Here is a 14,196-nt window from a genome sequence, read left to right as displayed (position 1 = left end):
AAAAATGCAATCTTTGATACCTTTTTAATATGTGCATCGAACATAAGTTCAGAGTCGAAGATAATGCCAAGATTACGCACTTGAAGAGATTGAGTAACCAAGTGCTTGACTGTAGTCAACTCTGAAATATTAAGTTTGAGTAAAGATGTTCATGTTCAAAAAGAAGTTCTGTTTTTTCTTGGTTAAGCTTAAAACAATTATCATGCATCCAGGCTTTTATCGCATCGAGGCAGGTGCACTAAGGGCTGTAATCGCAAGATTAGGATCAGGGTGCATGCTGTTATAGATCTGCATATCATCAGCACAACAATGAAAACCTAAACCAAACTTACAAATAATGTCATCCAGAGACAATGTATAGATGCTAAATTAGATGGGACCAAGCACAGACCCCTGTGGGACACCTTGCTGGACTAGAGTTGGTAAAAATGTATTTTCCCCCCAAGGACACAAACTGGGAACGATTTGTAAGATAAAATGTAAACCTTTTAAGAACAGTAGCAGAAACTCCTAGATATACAGACCATCTTTCAAGAAGGACCACTTGTGATATAGTGTCAAAAGCAGCCGTGATGTCTAACAATACCAAAATACTACAGACACCCATATCAGCAGAAATGAGAAGATCATTTACAACCCGGACGACAGCAGTCTAAGTACTATGGCCTGATCTAAATCTGGACTGAAATGGTTCTAGGAGATTGTTGATAGACAGATATCGCTGTAACTGGCCAGCTACAACTCGTTCGAAGACCTCAGATAGAAAAGGTAGATGGGCGATAGGCCTATAGTTAGACAGATTCTCCATATCGGAACCAGCCTTTTTTGGGACTGGTGTGATGGCAGCTAACTTAAGGGCCGAAGGGACCTGACCAGTTAATAACGACTTTATTCAATAATTCCTTTGTCAATGGTCTCCTCTGTGTCTCTCCATATCACCGTCCTGCATATGCTCTTCTGTGTTATAAAGTGCTTCATATAACCCAGATTTCACATCTGATGGCAGATGGAGTATTCTGACGACGACTTTCATACATTTTATGGACCTTGACACTGTTATTTTTCTTGGCAGTCTATGAGACAGTCTCATGGAGTTTATACAAGACTATATAACAGGGGTGGCAAACGTCAGTCCTGCAGAGTTTTGCTTCAACCCTTAGAGAGAAACTGTACACATGTGATCAGTGCGACAAATGTTTGTGGGCTTCAGTCCTGAAGAGACACCTGAGAGTTCATGTAAAAGAGAAACCACATTCATGTAATTTGTGTGGAAAGAGTTTTTCATTACTAAAAAGTTTGAAAGATCATCAGAAAATACATACTGGTGTGAGAGACTACATGTGCTTTGAGTGTGAAAAGACTTTTACTTCAGCAAACGTTTTAAAACAGCATGAGAGGATCCACACTGGAGAGAAACCTTACAAGTGTTCACACTGTGACAAGAGATTTAGTGTGTCATCAAGTCTGAAAACACATGAGAGGATCCACACTGGAGAGAAACCGCACACATGTGATCAGTGCGGGAAGAGTTTCACGATAAAAGCAAACCTTACATCACACATGAGAGTTCATACTGGAGAGAAACCATTCACTTGTGATCAGTGCGGGAAGAGTTTCTCACAATCAGCAAACCTTCAGCTACACATGAACATCCACACTAGAGAGAAGCTGTACACATGTGATCAGTGTGACAAAACATTTTTGTGGGCTTCAGCCCTGAAGCTGCACCTGGTAGTTCATACAAAGGAAAGACCACATTCATGTAATTTGTGTGGAAAGAGTTTTTCATTCATACAAAGTTTGAAAGATCATCAGAAAACACATACTGGTGTGAGAGATTACATGTGCTTTGAGTGTGAGAAGACTTTTACTTCAGCAAAGTGTTTAAAATGGCATGAGAGGATTCACACTGGAGAGAAACCTTACAAGTGTTCACACTGTGACAAGAGATTCAGACTGTCATCAAGTCTGAAAAAACATGAGAGGATCCACACTGGAGAGAAACCGTTCACTTGTGATCAGTGCGGGAAGAGTTTCTCACAATCCGCAAACCTTCAGCTACACATGAACATCCACACTAAAGAGAAACTGTACACATGTGATCAGTGTGACAAAACATTTTTGTGGGCTTCAGCCCTGAAGCTGCACCTGGTAGTTCATACAAAGGAGAAACCACATTCATGTCATTTATGTGGAAAGAGTTTTTCATTCATACAAAGTTTGAAAGATCATCAGAAAACACATACTGGTGTGAGAGATTACATGTGCTTTGAGTGTGAGAAGACTTTTACTTCAGCAAAGTGTTTAAAACGGCATGAGAAAATCCACACTGGAGAGAAACCTTACAAGTGTTCACACTGTGACAAGAGATTCAATGTGTCATCAAGTCTGAAAACACATGAGAGGATCCACACTGGAGAGAAACCTTACAAGTGTTCACACTGTGATAAGAGATTCAATGTGTCATCAAGTCTGAAAACACATGAGAGGATCCACACTGGAGAGAAACCTTACAAGTGTTCACACTGTGACAAGAGATTCAGTGTGCCATCAAGTCTGAAAACACATGAGAGGATCCACACTGGAGAGAAACCTTACAAGTGTTCACACTGTGACAAGAGATTCAGTGTGTCATCAAGTCTGAAAACACATGAGAGGATCCACACTGGAGAGAAACCTTACAAGTGTTCACACTGTGATAAGAGATTCAGTGTGTCATCAAGTCTGAAAAAACATGAGAGGATCCACATTGGAGAGAAACTGTTCACATGTGATCAATGCGGGAAGAGTTTTAGAAAAAAAGGAGACCTTACATCACACATGATAGTTCATACTGTAGAGAAACCATTCACCTGTGATTAATGTGGTTTAATTAAAGAGTCTTTAAAGAGATTAAAGAGTTTTTCACACTCCTTAAACTTTAAGCATCATATGAACATTCACACTGGAGAGAAGCTGTACACGTGATCAATGCGGGAAAACATTTTTGAGAGTGAAAATACATCATAAAATACATACTGGTGTGAGAGAGTATGGTACATGTGCTTTAAGTGTGAGAATACGTGTACTTCAGCAAACTGTTTGCAACTCCATGAGAGGATTCACACTGGGGAGAAACCTTACAAGTGTTCACACTGTGACAAGAGATTCAGTCATCAAGTCTGAAACTACATGAGAGGATCCACACTGGAGAGAAACCGTATCAATGCACTGCATGTGGGAAGTGTTTGCATTCTTCATTGGCATACAGATGTTGTAAATAATGTTACTGTCACTCAGCTATTTAGATAGACCCCACAGAAGAAATTCATAACAGTTTAGAATGACACGAAGGAGAATAAGCTAAAACCCCAGCTAAAAATTTTTATTTTATTTTTTTACTTTAATGTCGATACATTATACATTTTTAAAGTATCCTTCGGGTTTAGTGTAGGCTAACTAACTTTAAACACAGAGTTACTGAAGCTGCATTCCACATGTTTCGTGAGACCAAACAAGGACAGGTACAACGAGGAGAGAAGTTGGAATAACATGCAATGCAATGGTAAATACTGATATTGTATTGTTTGTGACAGAGAAAGAAAATGTTATGTTTATTTTCACTTTTTGATGCACAAGATACATGTATGTATCATAATTATTTAACATTTATTTTGACCGTGTCAGTCTCTGCAGTCCTTCTATGAGTTCCCCCTCTTCATGGTCCACCTTTCAGTTGATCTTCCAGAAAAGGATCTGGCCTTACACAAAACACTTGGGATGGATTCATTTGGTTTCATTTGTACAGACTACAATATAAAATGTTAATTTAATATTATGTAACTACAAATATATAACTTCAAAACGGTTTCTTTTTCAGCAGTGTAATGTAAACACGCAAATATCCACATGTAAATGTGAGCAGCTCTGTACAGGAGGAACTGCACTGATTCTCAGCTCTGAATAGTGTGCTGTCAGTAAACAGTATGGATGGGAGTCCTTTAAAACAATCTGTGAAGATAATTACATTGAGTTACATATTTAACTGATTTCAGAAACATTAAGAATTACTTTCAATTGCATTTTAAATGACTACATTGTAAATTAAACTATATTTAAAATAAATTATGAGGAATAATTAATATTCTATATAATGTTAAAGAAATGCCAGTAGACTGTAAAGAGAACAGTGATATTTCAAAGGATGTCCCTATCCCTTTTTACCCCTTCTGATCTTGTTTGCTTTTTACTGAACAGCTTTATCATATTTGTGTTAGGGATCCCTGGAAATATTAAATATTAACAATTAATTAAAGCTTCAGGTTGTGACAGTGTCACATGTTTTCCTGATTAGCAGTAAATCTCCATTTACCATATCAACATTATATAGAAAAATAATTTGCCAAAATTCTAAAATCTTTTGAAGATATCGCTGAACTTTTTACCACATTAAGTGTAAAATTCTGACTTAAATTTTTCATCTTAGTTTTCATTATTGATTTAAAATGAGACAAATCGTTTTTAAAGCTTTGATAACTAGCAGAAGACACCAACCAGTTTTAAACTGCAGTTGCACAGTGATTTATACTATTTACTTTCATTTGAATGAGAAATGATGAGAAACAGGTGAATAAAGACTGACAGTCAATGTTTAATGTTCATAAATGATTATTTCAGGACATGTCTAGCATTTTTTCTCTTTTATGTGGGTCGTCCCAAGTTTCAATGTGTTTGTCAAACTCAAATCAGATTATCTGTAATTCTTAAAATTCTTATTTAGAAAAAAATAATAATTTGTTAATTTTATTAACAAAAATATTTAGTTTGTCTTGAATATTTTTTCATTTGATCAGATAATGTTTTAGTGATCATGTTACAACGTGCCCCTCAGATGTTATAATGTACCCCACCTACGGGGCATGTTGTCACATATCACTTCACTTTTTGGGGGGTAAATTAAGAAAAACATATATACTGTAATTAATTAACGAAACAACATATTTGTACTGGACAAGTGTAAAATTACTGAGGATAAATAATTGATTTACACAAACTGAGAAAGTTTCGCTCTCCTCTAGTGTGTACACACAGAGTGCTGTGCTTAAAGTGTCACTAAACCCCTGCTCAGAGCCTGACTCCACCCACTGACAATATTTGAAAAATGCTGAAAAGTGGGCAGATCACAGCGGAGATAGAGGGGATGAACCGAGGGCGGGGCTTAGCGAGAGCGGCGTGAACATGAGACCTGCAGTGACGGATTGATTGACAGCTGCTGTCAGAGACGCTAAAATGGAGAGTGACTGTAGTGACGCAAGTAGCTTTGCAACAGAGCGATCATTTGAAGTAGAGGACTTTTCTCACCTACCTTCACCTGAAGTGGAGGGTGTCGAGGTAACTGCGGTCTTACCTCCCGCACCGCGTCGCTTTTCAGCGCGAGCTGTGTGGAGAAGCCCATTTCCACCTCCATTGCGTTGGAGAAGCAATCCCGTGTAAAATGCAGTTTGCACACTCGAGCTCTAGGCGGGAACTCGCGGTCTTCCAGGCCAAGTGCATGCAACCACTGGCGCTTAATTTTAAAGTCTGCTGGTAAACTATGCAGTCCAGCAGTGCTGTCGCAACTAGCAACACACCTCCGTACCATCCTGACCACTGTACTAAATAAATAATAAATCTAAGCTAACTTGAAGATCTAAATAACTATATAATTGCTATGCTAAATAGATGTGATAATAGTCTATCCTGGTCGTTACCTATACTCGCAATTCCAGCTCCTGATTCACTACAGTGATTTTGATGGTTTTATACTGTCAAGGGCAAGGGCGTGGTAGCTCGTACCAAGGGGCGTGGTGAGCTGGAAACTGCTTACGTCACTTGCCACCGCAACATCCAATAGGAAAAATCAACTGCAGTAGCCACCGTTCAACCTGAAGAGGGCAGCACTCACACGTTTTTACACCATATATTGTAGAATTAAAACACTTTATACTGAAATGTCAAAAAAGTTACTCGAATCAATGAACAGCATTAATAAAGCCCCATTCTTACAGATCATTAACTAAAAAAAGTTGGTTTAGGGTTTAGTTACTCTTTAATAATTTGCTGTGCTTTCACAAGTGTGCGTGCATTTATTATTTTTTGGAGGGTTGGGTCTGAGGACCCCTGCTGGACACCTCCTTTATTTTCTGTTGTTTTTGTGTATCTGCATGCATCATTTGGAACTGTTGAGACTTGTGTGGAATTAATGTATTGTATTATATATATTCAGGCTCAACCAATCTTTGGCAGTGAAGCTGTGTGCCTTTGATAAGACTGTTATTTCCCGGTGGATTCTGGGAGACGTAGCTGATCAGTACTTAAACATTTTACTGTTCTTTGTTCTGTACTTGACCATCTCTGCCACATATGTATAAAACTTGAACAATAATCTTCATTCTTTATTTTTCTAATTTAACATTTTAATTTGATTGAAAATTGTATTAAGCATGGTCTTTGCCTTCATTTAAAAGGCTCATTTTGTAAATGTAAGTTATTAATTTAAATGATAGACAAACACAGACTGGGTGCTTAAAGCTGTATAGAGACAGAAGAATGAGGTTAATCTCCAGCAGTTTTAGTGATCTTGTAGACAAAACTTCTTTAAAGGAACACTTCAATTTTTTGGGACTTTAGCTTATTCACAGTATCCCCCAGAGTTAGATAAGTCCATACATACCTTTTTCATTTCTGTGCGTTCCGTAAGTGTTATTTGACCCACCCACCGCTAGCCTAGCTTAGCACAAAGACTGGATGTAAATGGATAATGGTAGAATAGTAATCCCAATAAGTGACAAAATAATGCAAACATTTTACTATTTACATGTTGTGATCTGTATAGTCACAGCGTGTACAAATAACAAGGCTATATGAGACAGAGACCATTTTAATCGTATAAATACTGGGAACTATATTCTCACTAGGCGTAGGAGCACAGCTAAAGTTACTTGGGCGGAGTGGCTACTTGGGCGGAGTGATTAGCGCAGCACCCGAGACGCGCCGTGGTGAGGAGCAGAGTGTTCGCTCAGAGTTGGAGTAATAGAGTCAGCAATTACTAGATTTTATAGTGTACAATCATGGGTGTTCGCTGTATTGTAAAGAGCTGCGACAATAAACAGGGGAGACCAGGTATTACTATGATGTTTCATAGAATTCCAACCACAAATGCTGACCTGATGAATCGATGGCTACTTGCTCTGGAAATAGTTCCAAACACACCTGTAAACACCATCAAGAAGTATTTCATTTGCTCTGAACATTTTACTGTAGACGACTATTTTGAAAAAATGCAAGTTGCCACACGGACCATGAAACGTGTGCTAAAGGATACAGCCATCCCATCGATAATAAAGACAGGACAAATTGGATCACCTGTTGCTGCGGTAAGTGTTCCATCATGTTTTGAGATGACTAACATTAGCCATACTGTAACAGTGCCATGCTAATGTAATATAACCTTAGAAGTGACACTATTAGGTGAATAGGGGCTCCGTGTATCCCCTTTATTGTTATTATTGTGTTGTCATGAACACACTGCTCATGATCATTATAACAAAATCACTTACTTGGTGGACAGCTGACCATTAGGTTCACTCGGCATGGGGCGTGTCTTCCAGTTGATCTTGTCACAATGGGAAAAGAAAACAACAACTGCCGGGTGTATTAGGGCAGAGAAATCTTCCGTGGTAGTGATGCAAATATTTTGATTGTCATAAAGCCTTGACATTGATGGCAATACCTGGTCCCATTCATTACAACAAAGGCACTCGGTTTCTGTCGGCATAGGTTGGCATGTTCCACATTTACACAACCAGTCCGTGTTCGTTCTAATTCTCCCTTCGACATCAATCTGTTCGGCATCTTGTCTTACAGCTTCCAAAGTTTGTAATTCCTCGTCTGTGTATTCTGGCTCAAAACTATATGGTTCTGGATCTTGGTTTGATACACAGTAAAATTACTCTGAGTCTGACAATTCCTCAAAGTCAGCCATGATCACGAGTCACGTCTAGCTAGTTAGTCACTTTTGTTTTGTTTACGGAACCATCAACAGGGCATCTCGGGTGCTGCGCTAAACACTCCGCCCAAGTAGCCACTCTGCCCAAGTAACGTTAGCTGTGCTCTGTCTCATATAGCCTTGTTATTTGTACACGCTGTGACTATACAGATCACAACATGTAAATAGGAAAATGTTTGCATTATTTTGTCACTTATTGGGATTACTATGCTACCATTATCCATTTACATCCAGTCTTTGTGCTAAGCTAGGCTAGCGGTGGGTGGGTCAAATAACACTTACAGAACACACAGAAATGTAAAAAGGTATGTATGGACTTATCTAACTCTGGGGGATACTGTGAATAAGCTAAAGTCCCAAAAAGTCGGAGTGTTCCTTTAAGCAAATTTGTTTAATCTTATCTAAATGAATTCTAATTTTAATCTATTTTAATTTTAATCTGAATGTAATGTATGCATACGTCTGTGCACTGAAGAAAAACACACAGCTTCCTTGTTTTATTTATTTATTTTGATCTGGTCTTAAGTTCTTGTGATCAAGACATAACAAAATAGCTGGAAACTTCATAAAGTAAAAATAGAATAATATCACATGGCCTGTATGTTTTTTGTGCTGTTCTGATGAGATAATCCCGATGTGAAAATGCCCAGTAATTGAGAATCACCCTCTTTTTGTTCTGCGTCCGGAGATGAAAACACTTCAGTTCATTAAAAGGATGTTTGAATTACAGTGAAAAACATTATGCACTGATACAGTGCAGTGTAATAGAGGAAAAATATAGTGTTATGTTATAATTGAAAAGAATATGTAGTATAAATTGTACTAAAGTAGGTCCCACTTTATATTAAGTGTCCTTAATACCTGTGTATTTAAGTCAAGTCAAGTCACCTTTATTTATATAGCGCTTTTAACAAAATACATTGCGTCAAAGCAACTGAACAACATTCATTAGGAAAACAGTGCATCAATAATGCAAAATGATAGTTAAAGGCAGTTCATCATTGAATTCAGTGATGCCATCTCTGTTCAGTTAAATAGTGTCTGTGCATTTATTTGCAATTAAGTCAACGATATCGCTGTAGATGAAGTGATCCCAACTAAGCAAGCCCGAGGCGACAGCGGCGAGGAACCGAAACTCCATCGGTGACAGAATGGAGAAAAAAACCTTGGGAGAAACCAGGCTCAGTTGGGGGGCCAGTTCTCCTCTGACCAGACGAAACCAGTAGTTCAATTTCAGGCTGCAGCAAAGTCAGATTGTGCAGAAAAATCATTTGTTTCCTGTGGTCTTGTCCTGGTGGTCCTCTGAGACAAGGTCTTTACAGGGGATCTGTATCTGGGGCTCTAATTGTCCTGGTCTCCGCTGTCTTTCAGGGCAATAGAGGTCCTTTCTAGGTGCTGATCCACCATCTGGTCTGGATACGTACTGGATCCGGGTGACTGCAGTGACCCTCTGATCTGGATACAGACTGGATCTGGTGGCTACGGTGACCTCGGAATAAGAGAGAAACAGACAAATATTAGCGTAGATGCCATTCTTCTAATGATGTAGCAAGTACATAGGGTGTTATGGGAAGTGTTTCCGGTTCCGGTTTACCTAATTATAATGCAGCCTAAAAATCCTTTAACGGATTTGGATATTAAAAGCATATTAGTATGTGTAAGCCAGGTTAAAGAGATGGGTCTTTAATCTAGATTTAAACCGCAAGAGTGTGTCTGCCTCCCGAACAATGTTAGGTAGGTTATTCCAGAGTTTAGGCGCCAAATAGGAAAAGGATCTGCCACCCGCAGTTGATTTTGATATTCTAGGTATTATCAAATTGCCTGAGTTTTGAGAACGTAGCGGACGTAGAGGATTATAATGTAAAAGGAGCTCATTCAAATACTGAGGTGCTAAACCATTCAGGGCTTTATAAGTAATAAGCAATATATTAAAATCTATAAGATGTTTGATAGGGAGCCAGTGCAGCGTTGACAGGACCGGGCTAATATGATCATACTTCCTGGTTCTAGTAAGAACTCTTGCTGCTGCATTTTCGACTAGCTGTAGTTTGTTTCCTAAGCGTGCAGAACAACCACCCAATAAAGCATTACAATAATCTAACCTTGAGGTCATAAATGCATGGATTAACATTTCTGCATTTGACATTGAGAGCATAGGCCGTAATTTAGATATATTTTTGAGATGGAAAAATTGAGTTTTACAAATGCTAGAAATGTAGCTTTCTATTTACATAGTAACTAAATGTGTACGTAGGATGTAACCACAGTGTAAGTTTGGTAAGTTAAGTAACACATTGGTACATTGTATCTACAGCTGTAATGTTTCTGTAACTACAAACATGTAACAACCCTCAGGATGGTTTGTGTAAGTACAAATGTGTAACAGGACATTAGTAACAACACTTTTTTTCACTTAAGTACTCGTGTAACAGGAATTATATAACTTAATTTTGTAACAACAATATGTATGAGAGTAATTGGAACCATTTGATCAAGGGGGTGGAGAAGGGGAGGTTTATGGGTGGAAATGGGATCCAGGGGGTGGACAAGGGGAGGTTAAGGGGTGGAAATGGGATCCAGGGGGTTGAGATGGGTAGCTTTAGGTGTTGAAATGGGATCCAGGGGGTGTAGATGGGAAGGTTTAGGGATGGAAAATGGATCCAGGGGGTGGAGATGGAGAGGCTTAGGGGTGGGAATGGGATCCAGGGGGTGGAGAAGGGGAGGTTTAGGGGTGGAAATGCGATCCAGGGGTCGGACAAGGGGAGGTTTAGGGGTGGAAATGGGATCCAGGGGTCGGACAAGGGGAGGTTTAGGGGCGGAAATGGGATCCAGTGGGTTGAGATGGGTAGCTTTAGGTGTGGAAATGGGATCCAGGGGGTGAAGATGGGGAGGTTTAGGGTTGGAATGGGATCCAGGTGGTGGAGATGGGGAGGTTTAGGGTTGGAAATGGGATCCAGGTGGTTGAGAAGGGTAGGTTTAAGGGTGGAAATGGGATCCAGGGGGTGGAGAAGGGGAGGTATAGGGGTGGAAAGGGGATCCAGGGCCTGGAGAAGAGGAGGTTTAGGGGTGGAAATGGGATCCAGGGGGTGGACAAGGTGAGGTTTAGGGGTGGAAATGGGATCCAGGGAGTGGAGATGGGGAGTGTTACGGGTGGAAATGGGATCCAGGTGGGGGAGATGGGGAGGTTTAGGGGTGGAAATGGGATCCAGGGAGTGGAGATGGGATCCAGGAGGTTGAGATGGGTAGGCTTAGGGGTGGAAATGGGATCCAGGGGGTGGAGAAGTGGAGGTTTAGGGGTGGAAATGGGATCCAGGGGGTGGAGAAGGGGAGGTTTAGAGGTGGAAATGGGATCAAGGGGGTGGAGATGGGGAGGTTTAGGGGTGGAAATTGGATCCAGGGGGTGGAGATATGTATGTTTAGGGGTGGAAATGGGATCCAGGAGTTGTAGATGGGGAGGTTTAGGGATTGAAATGGGATCCAGGGGGTCGAGATGGGGAGTTTTAGGGGTGGAAATGGGATCCAGGGGGAGGAGATGAGTGGGTTTGGGGATATTTATAGTGGGAGGAGTTAGATCTTGAGTTGGAGTTGGTACACAACTGTAATACCAGTGTGCTTACATGGTAACTCCTCGGGAACTGTCCATGTAATATAAAGTGTAACATTCTGGACAACAACCACAATTTATTTGTTAAGCCTAACTTACTGTCTGCTGCTGTGTAACATCAAGATTAAATTAGATTAGATTCAACTTTATTGTCACTGCACATATAAGGTACAAGGAACGAAGAAACTATAAACATATGAACATCATTTACACTAGTGTAATGGACAGTAAAGTGCATTGAAAATATTTCATTGTGCAAATGGATTACTCAGTGTTTCTGGATGAACAGACAGTAGTGCAAGTAATAACAAGTTTACTGTTTTTAAGCATGTTGTAAATATATAGATCAGTTGTAGTGATGAGGAGGGGTGAGGAGTCTGTGTGTGGAGTGGGGGGTGTCAGAGGGCAGAGTTCAGCAAGGAGACAGCTGTAGGGAAAAAGCTGTTCCTGAATCTGCTGGTCCTTGTCCAGAGGCTCAAGAAGCGCCTCCTGGAGGCCAGGAGGTTAAACAGTGTGTGGTCAGGGTGAGAGGAGTCCTTGAGAATGCTGCGAGTTCGACGTAGACAGCGTTTCCTCTGGATGTCCTCAAGAGCAGGAAGTGCTGTCCCTGTGATGCGTTGGGCAGTTTTCACCACCGTCTGCAGTGCTTTGGGGTCAGCCACTGATCAGTTCCCATTCCAGACTGTGATGCAACTAGTCAGGATGCTCTCGATCGCACACCTGTAAAAGTTCACCAGGATGGCTGAAGACAGCTGGTTCTTCTTCAGTGTCCTGAGGAGGAAGAAGAGCTGGTGAGCCTTCTTGACCAGGCTGGAGGTGTTTGTAGTCCAGGCTAGTCCTCCGAGATGGTGGTTCCCAGTAACTTGAAGCTGGAGACACATTCAACAACCAGCCCATTAATGTGGATGGGGTCATGCGTGCTTCCTTTCTTCTTCCTGAAGTCCACAATGAGCTCCTTTGTCTTGCTGGTGTTAAGGAGCAGGTTGTTGTCAGCGCACCATGTGGCCAGGTGCTGTACCTCTTCCCTGTAGGCAGTCTCATCATTGTCACTGATGAGGCCAATCACCGTGGTGTCATCTGCAAACTTAATGATGGAGTTGGATCCATGCACAGGCTTGCAGTCATGGGTGTAAAGGGAGAAGAGGAATTGGCTCAGCACACAGCCCTGTGGTATGCCGGTGTTAAGTGTGATGGTGGTGGAGTGGGTGTGGCTTGACCTAACTTGAGGAGGTCTGTTGGTCAGAAAGTCCATAATCCAGTTGCAGAGGGAGATGTTAATGTCCAGGTCTCCAAGTTTTGTGGTCAGCTTGGAGGGAAAGACGGTGTTAAATGCTGAACTGAAGTCAACAAACAACATCCTAACATACGTGTTGTTATTGTCCAAGTGTGTGAGTGCAGAGTGCAGCACTGTGCAAACTGCATCCTTTGTGCTCCTATTTCTACGGTAGGCAAATTGGTGTGGCTCCAGTGTGGGTGGGAGGCAGTCTTTGAGGTGTGCTAGGACCAGTCATTCAAAGCACTTCATAATGATGGGTGTGAGTGCTACGGGGCGATAGTCATTCAGGCACATTGGGGAGGATTGTTTTGGCACTGGCACAATGGAGGTGAACTTCAAGCATGTTGTCACAGTAGTGCTAAAGGCATGTGCATAGCAGCTTGCAGGGATCTTCACAGACATTTTCAAACTGTCCCTCACCCAAGCACATCCAGGAATGCCGTCAGGGAAAATGCAGCCATGCGTGCGTTGATCTGGCTCAATGCAGTGTGGACATCTGTGGAGGTGAGTTTGAGGGGTTGGTGGTTTGCTGAGTGTGTGATTTTGGTGGCCGTCTCCTTGCAGAGTTGCTTGACTTGTAGTCACTGATGATCTGTATGCCCTGCCACATGTGTCAGGGGTCAGAGTTGGAAAAGTGTTCCCCTACCTTCAGCTTGTAGCAGTACTTGGCCTTTTTGATGCCCATTTTCAGGGTAGCCCTGGATTTACTGTGGGCCTGAGTGTCATCTGACCTTAAGGCAGTGTTGCAGGCTTTCAGCAGAAGTCGCACCTCCTTGTTCATCCATGGCTTCTGATTAGGTTAAATTGTTATCCGTTTTTCTGTTGTGACACTGTCAATGATGGTGTTTATGTAATTCAGAACAGAGGAAGTATCCAAGCATCCAGTTAGCTTAATAGCATTATTGGGTACGTCGCTGTGTAGCCATGTTTCTGTGAAAACCATGACATTGCAGTCCAAAAGTCTCTTACTGTGGGTGATGTGAAGTCATAACTCGTCCATTTTGTTCACCAGTGTCCACACATTAGTGGAATGCTGGGTAAAGAGAGCCGGAGCGGTGTTAGCTTTAGCTTAGCTCTTAGACCTCCGCGCTTCCCCCGCCTTTGTTTTACGATCTTGACGCCACCTGCGAGCACTTCTGCCCGGCCGGGTAGAGTGTGTAATCCTTGGGTGTTTTGGCGATCTCAAGATCGAAGATTGGTGATAAAACTGTTGGAAAAGTCCTCACCGATATCCAAAAGCTCCTGTCGGGTGTAGGATGTTAAAGCAAAGCTGTTCAGTACGAACAGACC

The 14,196-nt window shown here is 41.4% G+C and overlaps 1 pseudogene; it reads left to right on the top strand.

The window, feature by feature from the left end:
- Positions 1-1,199: 1,199 nt before the first annotated feature.
- Positions 1,200-2,967, top strand: LOC132145368 (zinc finger protein 271-like; annotated as a pseudogene).
- Positions 2,968-14,196: the final 11,229 nt, after the last annotated feature.

Source organism: Carassius carassius, chromosome 1 (assembly GCF_963082965.1).
Source record: "Carassius carassius chromosome 1, fCarCar2.1, whole genome shotgun sequence".
In the NCBI taxonomy this organism is placed as follows: Eukaryota; Metazoa; Chordata; class Actinopteri; order Cypriniformes; family Cyprinidae; genus Carassius; species Carassius carassius.
The sequence above is the reverse complement of the archived record's forward strand: the minus strand, read 5'-3'. Positions and strand labels throughout refer to the sequence as shown.